Here is a 7932-nt window from a genome sequence, read left to right as displayed (position 1 = left end):
ACCTACATACACCCTCTTAGTCAGTCTTTCATTCTCCATCCTCTCCACATGTCCAAACCACTTCAGTGTATTTCTCCTAATCTTTTCAACCACATCCACATCTACCCCACAACGTTCCTTCACTTCTTCATTCGTCAACCTGTCCCTCCACGTCACTCCACACGCTCCTCTCAAGTAACTCATTTCCACTGCTCTCACTCTTGACTTGTTCCCCTCTTGCAAGGTCCACGCCTCGCTTCCATACGTCAGGGTAGGGATCACAATACCATCATGCAGTGACTTCTTAACTTCCATACTCACCTCCCTATTTCTCATCACTGCTTTCAGTGTGCCAACAACCTTCCTTCCCTGCTGTACCCTTTCACGTACTTCATCCCCCAAAGTTCCATCCTTACTCATCACACTACCCAAGTACTTGAATGCACTCACATTCTCCATATCCTCACCATCCAACCTCACTGCACACTCTGTGACTTCATTCCTCTCAAACACCATAACTTTACTTTTGTTTACATTAACTTTCAGCTTCCTCCTCCTACACACTGTCCCAAATTCATTCACCAAACCTTGCAACTCCCATTCATCTTCACTCAACAATACTGTATCATCAGCAAACAGCAACACCAGAAGCTTCCAAATCTCACCCTCATTCATTAGGGCCACCCCCACATCCACTGCCCTACCTTGTACCTCCTTTACGACCCCATCCATATATATATTAAACAGCCATGGAGACATTACACACCCCTGTTTCAGTCCCACATTGAGATCAAAGAACTCACTCAGCTCACCATCCACTCGCACCGTAGCCCTAGCTCCCTCGTACATACTCTTAACAGCACTCAACAATTTCCCCTCCACTCCATATATTCTTAATACCTTCCACATACCTTTCCTATCTATTCTGTCATAAGCTTTCTCCAAGTCCATGGAGGCAGCGTACACTTTCCTTCCCTTCTCTAGATACTTCTCCACTAAACATCTTAGAACAAATATCTGATCTACACACCCTTTTCCCTTCCTAAATCCCCCTTGTTCTTCTCCAACTAGCTCCTCTGTCATATGCCTAACCCTATCAATGAGTATTCTACCATATATTTTACCAGTCACACTAAGAAGGCAAATACCCCTATGGTTACCACATACTTCTCTCTCCCCTTTTCCTTTGTACAGAGGAACAATTATACCTGATTTCCAGTCCTCTGGAACCCTTCCCTCTTCCCAAGCCAATCTACACAACTTCCATATCCACTCCACAACAATCTCACCCCCATACCTAAGCATTTCACCACACACTCCATCAATTCCTGGGGCCTTTCCCAGCTTAATCTTCATCGCTTCCACTACTTCCAACCTACTGATCTCTTCCTCCCTCCTCTCATCTCTTCTTCTCCCAGCCATTCCCCAACCACTTATACTCACACTGCTCTCACTCTCTACATTCAACACATCCTCAAAGTGCTCCTTCTATCTCTTCAATTTCTCTCTCTTCTCCACCAACAATCTATTATTCCTATCTTTCACTCCCCTACTATTTCCCCTTTCACACTGCCTTACTTTCTTTACCTCCTTCCAAAACAATTTCTTACTCTCTCTCCATTTCACTCTCAAATTCCTCCCAAACTCTTCATCCACTTTCTTCTTACTCTCCTTCACCAGTCTCTTAACCTCCCTTCTCCTGCTCACATATACCTCTCTCTTCTCTCTCTCATCTTCTCCCCTACCTCTACTTGCCAACCATTCACCATATGCCTTCTTCTTTTGTTCCACAGCTCGTTTCACCTCATCATTCCACCATGCTGTCCCTTGCACACCCTTGCATCTCCTCCTCACTCCACAAACCGCCTCACACACTGCGCTTATCTCTTCCGTGAATATCTTACATACGTCTTCCACCCCTTCCATCTGCTCTAGCTCATACCTTCCCAATCTTTCTTCCACTATGCTCTTATACTCTGTCCTCTTCTCACTATCTTGCAATTTCTCCACTCTTCTCACAGGAGCTGCTTCCTCCTGTCTTCCCCTTCGCCTCCTCAACCACTTTCTTTGCAGCTCTACCTTGGCCATCACTAAGTGATGGTCCGAGACTCCATTCCCCCACCCTCTCCACACCCTTGCATCCAACACTTGTCTTCTCATTCGCTCATCCACACACACGTAGTCTATCATTGCCTTTCGTTCAACAAGTTCACCATCCATCCTCCTCATTACTCTCCATGTATACCGGTGGATCATCTTATGACGAAAGTAGGTGTTGGCTATTGCCAACCCCTTACCAGCACAGATGTCCACCAAAGCACTACCATTCCCATCTACTTCCGCTGGCACACCCCACTGACCAACCACTCGTACATTCCCGACTTTGCCATTCATGTCTCCAATCAACAGCACTCTCTCGCTCCTCTCAAACTTGTCCATACATGCTTCTACTCTCGCCCAAAACTCATCTTTCACTCTTGCCACTCGATCCTCTGTTGGAGCATACACACGTTCCTGACACACGGGGCTGACAGCTGCTAACTTACATGCTAATAAATTTTTGGTAGAAAATCTCGGTAATACATAAAGAAACAGGTAGTTCTAGGTGAATGTAAATGTCACTTAGGCTTCTCCCTTCCTTTCTGATATATATTTTTGTTACAGAAATAGATTACAAGACATATTTCAAAGGAGAAATTACCATGGTAATGTAGCGAATGAATGCATGTGAGGTGTTGTCAGGTGATAATTAGCCAATTCCTGGTGTATACCACTATCACTTACCATATTTTTTTTTGGTATATATTATTTTGTATAAGTATAGGGCATAGGACTTATTTCAAAGGATGAAATCTGTGGAAAAATCCGGGGGAGATTTGCTTAGCGCAGCGCGGCCGGGGAGGTGAGAGGACAGGGTAATGGAGGGGAGGTAGGGAGGGGAGTCAGGAACGGGGGAAAATCGCTAAAATGTCAACAATGGATGGGAGTACAGATGAGATTTGGAGTGCTGACTAGTGTTGGACTTTGGCAGTACTAATAGATGATACAAGCCACCCCTTGAAAGCCCGGGATAATTTAAAATAACACAGAATCACAAAAGTGACGCCCCGCGGTATGATCCACTGTGCCCGAGCGTCACGAAAGTGACCCCCCGCGGTTAAGGGGGTTAAACAGTTAATGCCTCTTGACCGCCACTGTCACGGATATTATATCACACACTATTGAAGAATCCAGTCCAAAAAGAAAACCCGAACATCGTTATACTGTTCAATTCCTGAGACAAAAATGAAGAAGGGAGAGAAAACAGACATTTGAAATGACAAGCGAGGAAGTTGGGCAGGGTCAGTACAAAAAAACTGTGGGGAGCGGTTCTTAGTGGTGGAAGCTAGAAACTTGGGGTACTGGTGGAGGGGGGAAGGGAGGGGGGAGGAGTGATGGAGACAATGGAAAGGGGGGGGGAAGGTGAGGAGATGGCGAGAGGGTGGAGGGGGAGTGTATTTGGAGCACTGTATTAACGATGGTTATATATGTGTTGTATAAATGTGACGATTAAAGTCTCCTAACCACCACAGGCGTCTGGCAATAGATAGATAGATAGATAGTAAGTACTTTAATAATTATTTAATGTTCATATGCAATATGTCATTTACATTACTGTGGCATGGAACAGCTATCATCATCAGCCTCCATGAGCCCACTGCAGGAAAAAGGCCTCCCCCAGCCTTCACAACAGAATTACATTATTACTGTTAAAATATGGATGATTCTTACTTTCTTTTTCCTCGTCCATATTCCTCTTCACTATGAAGATCAGAGGTGATTTCAGCCTTCTCACAAAGCCTCCGTGCTTCACTGTAATCATCTGACATAAAAAAATTAAGGAAACAATGTAAAAAAAAAAAATTAAAATGAAACTTGTTCATCTTTACCATGAAAACTTGTTTCATAAAAAAATTAAAGAAACAATGTTAAAAAATAGCTTAACATGAGGCTTCTTCATTCATGTCATGAATATTTGCTTCATAGCATAATGCATGGCCCTTTATGTACTTATCCAGAGTAACTAAAATTTTTTAATAAAATAATAGGCTGAGATGATGTAAGCCCTGAAAGAATATATTCTTGCTAATGGATATTTAAATTGTATATATATATATATATATATATATATATATAATAAACTGTACATATTATACTTCATCACATCAACCCACTGAAGTAGGCTGCAATAACAAGAGAGAACTTAAAAAAAGCCAAACTAAAATTTGGGTTAAATTTGCGCTGATATTTTTTTAGAAAATTCATTTCATACAGTACCTCACAGTAAATATGATCAGGTATATAGAAACACATAACACCAATATTTTTGTGCTTACCAGCTTTTGACAACACTCGTACTTGGAAATGCGACCACTGTGCTGTGTCAGGCTTGCAGGCTTCTCGGATGGCCTTTGTTATCTTGTTACCATCCTTAAAGGTTGGCCAGTAGCCAAGAGTCTCAGACTGGCTCAGCCAACTGCATGGCATGACAGCCACGCCACACTCCCGCTCAAACACAACAGCAGCAAATTTGGGCATATGCTGACTCATGCTGAGACCTGGAGTAGCATCAGATAAGTGAAACAAGAAGTTCCAATGAAAAATGAAATTGTTATGTTAGACTAAAAACAAAGATGGCAGAAAAGACAAGGTGAAAGTAAAATGAGAATGCAGGTATGAATGAACACTACTGGTACCACTCTTCCTTTCTCAGCTACCTACAAACTCTGATTTGGGCTAACTGGGCAGAACTACAGATGACACATGGCAAGTCTGAGTAACGGCCATGCCACGTTGAGTACACCGCTTCCCGTTCGATCAGCGAAGTTAAGCAACGTTGGGTCTTGTTAGTACTTGGATGGGTGACCGCCTGGGAACACCAGATGCTGTTGGCATCCCTACGTGTCAAGTGGGGTTGGTGGAGGATTAGTGCCCCTCCCTGTAAAACAATTAACTCTGAGCCCTTGACCACCCCGTTTGGGATGCGTGGCGTCTGGCAATGGATGGATGGATGGGACATATGTAAAACTAAATTTCAGTTTAAAATATTGCAAGTGAACCTATAACAATTCATTAAAAATTACATTCATTTTTACTGATACAATGCTGCTGAACATACCGGTAGTACATTATATGTATGATTACATCAGTAAAATTACAAAAAATTATGCTCTTATTAGTGGAGATTGGTGTTGATGAGAGGAAAAGCATAAGCTTTGCTGCCAAGAGGGAGGATTATGTATTTCTCCTGAATTTCTTTATAGGAACATACTAACACTGTGTCACTTTTTCCACCTATCACATATACACCAAGTTTTCCTGATTTCAGTGGATATGTGTAAAGATCCTTGTACTGCTTGTAACACTGATAAAGTATATGTTTTTTTTTTTTTTTCTTTATTCTGTACAATATTTACTTCTCCCACTCTGTTGTTTACCATAATTCCTCTGTTGCCTCTGTCAAGCTTAATGTTAAATTTTTCTACGGTAAGAACTTTGTACTGATTGAAGTTAGAGTGTCTCATGTCATTCATCAGGGGGCCATTGTTATGCTCCATTTTTAGTGTTGAGAATGTTCTACTTTGCTCAGGCATCCTTAGTGCTTTTTTTTTCTTTTTTCATATATTCTATTTACAACTTGACTAAGTTCACAGTTTGGTTTTCTCAGCATTTTTTAAAATAATCCTAAATAGTTTTCAAAGGGAAATGCAGAAAACAGATCAAGTTGTCCTTATTTGGCCACATCATCTGCTAAATGTATCTGTTTATGCACATTATAAAGTACATGTCTAGATCCATACAACTGTTCAAAATGTTGCACAAAAGCATTCAGTGTTCTTGCTAGTTCGACATTGTCAGAAGCATTAGGGAGTGACAGCAAAAAAATCTATCTATCTATATACCTAGGCTGCTTCCCCCAAGGAAAGAGAGGTAGCCGAGACAGGATGACTCATTCTCCATTTACTCATCCATTCAAACACATTCATTCGCATCTTAGCTCCAAAGGGGAGAACGGACATTCCATGTAAGTATTTTTTTGCCTGAGACAGAGACAGGCAAAAAAATACTTACATGGAATAAAAGAAAGTTTTTGTACATATTATCATCAATAACCTTTAGCAAACAAATTGGCCTAGTGTACAACAAAAATGATCTGAATTCTGTAGCTTTGAATCTTTCTAAATCTTTAAGTGATCTTGGTTTGCGTGAGAACTCTATGGGCATGTACGCTGAAATTTCCACAAGTTTACATGATATACGATTTTTGTTACTTAAGCCAATTCTTGTTGGAAGAGGTCCTTTAAAAAAAAGATATATCAATTTCCTCATCACACCAAGATAGATGGGGTGCATAGGATCTAAAACAAACTGTGTAGCCAGACCAATGTCAATAGATGTAAGTGGACTTGTACCTTTATGATACTCAGCATCATTCATGGAAGTAAAGTCTGCATCACTTCTTTTTGGAGCATTACTATCAGGAAATGTCATAGCTCCATCATGTTTTCCAATTTGAACACATCTCTCACAACCATATCCTGTATGAGAAACAATACATTTCAAGAACTGGCGTGCAGGAGTATCACACACAAAGCATTGAATAATAACTGAATACTTTATTCCTCTGTATTCATAACCATCTTTTAAAATGTGAATTTCTGACAAGAAGTCCACAAGATAAGCAATCACATCATTAGGTTTAGAGTTTCCCCAAAAAAATGCCAATGGGAAATGGTTTTGAAGCAACTTCCATGTTTCTTTCTGCGGAAAACTGAACAAGAATGGGCCAAAACTGTCTTGAAGAACTTTTAAATAATGTGATTCCATCACAGTTTATTTTCAAGTAAACAGTATCTTTTGCACATCTTTCATCCTCATTTCAAGACTCCAGATACTCCTTCAGAGCATTAATCACTCCAAAATGAAAGTATGTTCCCCCACAAACATGCTTAATTTGTTCAGATTTATTCACTGGAGTTTTGCAAAGAGTACTAGGATCTAAGGGAATACCTGAATCATAATATACATGAATTATGCCAAGTACGTCTCTGAGTGCAGAATGACGAATATCATGTCTCAATGCCCATTCCTTAATGCAGTCCCGGGGTGTTGGCCTCACTACTTTCCTCCTCTTCGCTACCAGAGTCATCACTAGAACTACTGACGACTTGTATTATTTCATCACTAGCATCAAAATCTGTGTCACTACCAGGACTGTTTCTCTCACCAACATCTAAATCACTGATTGCCCTTTTACTGCTGCCAGCTCTTTCTATATTTGTTTAGTGTGTAACTGACAATCGTAATTAAAAGTTTTCTTACACCCTCACCTTGAGGACTGCAAACGTTCCATAATAATTCATATAATACTTGCTGTCACCATCGGCCCAGTCCAAATAATCCTGTGCGTCTGTGTCCGTAACGAAGACTCTTCATACATCAATGCCATACATTTCACAATAACGTTATTATTCCACATGCGGCAAATTAATATTACCATTAAGGAATGAGTTCTTAACTTATCTCTGGAAATATTTCAAACCATACCTGTCAACTCTATCTCGTACAGTGTTCCCAGATCAATAGGCTCGTATCACGCACGCTGAGAGGGACGAACTTCTGCTGTTGACTGTACTAAAACAGTGTACACAAAAGAAAGATAACGGAAAAAAATCACAATCACACGCTCACAATTTTGGCTCTGTACACTCGACCGTCCACCGCAGGAATGAGCATGCAATGTGTCGATGTCAGTCATGACGCTCCCCATCCACACTGTCGCAGCAAGTGGATCAAGCCCGTTGCGTATCTCTGTATCACATTTTGACATGCAATGGTGCAACGTTTGCCGGTCCATACTGAAACGCAACGATGTTAAATTACGTGGATACATAACAATTGGATAACCAACGT

The 7932-nt window shown here is 41.0% G+C and overlaps 1 non-coding gene across 1 annotated transcript; it reads left to right on the top strand.

Moving 5' to 3' along the window:
• The first annotated feature begins 4794 nt into the window (after positions 1-4794).
• LOC145412322 (5S ribosomal RNA) lies at positions 4795-4913 on the top strand. Its single transcript, XR_013899580.1, has one exon. It is a non-coding gene; the product is annotated as a 5S ribosomal RNA (ribosomal RNA).
• Positions 4914-7932: the final 3019 nt, after the last annotated feature.

This window comes from Coenobita brevimanus, chromosome 92 (assembly GCF_032717465.1).
Source record: "Coenobita brevimanus isolate Jiangsu-jjx chromosome 92, ASM3271746v2, whole genome shotgun sequence".
NCBI classification, from domain to species: domain Eukaryota; kingdom Metazoa; phylum Arthropoda; class Malacostraca; order Decapoda; family Coenobitidae; genus Coenobita; species Coenobita brevimanus.
Note: the sequence above shows the minus strand (reverse complement) of the source record. Positions and strands in the feature narration are given on the sequence as shown.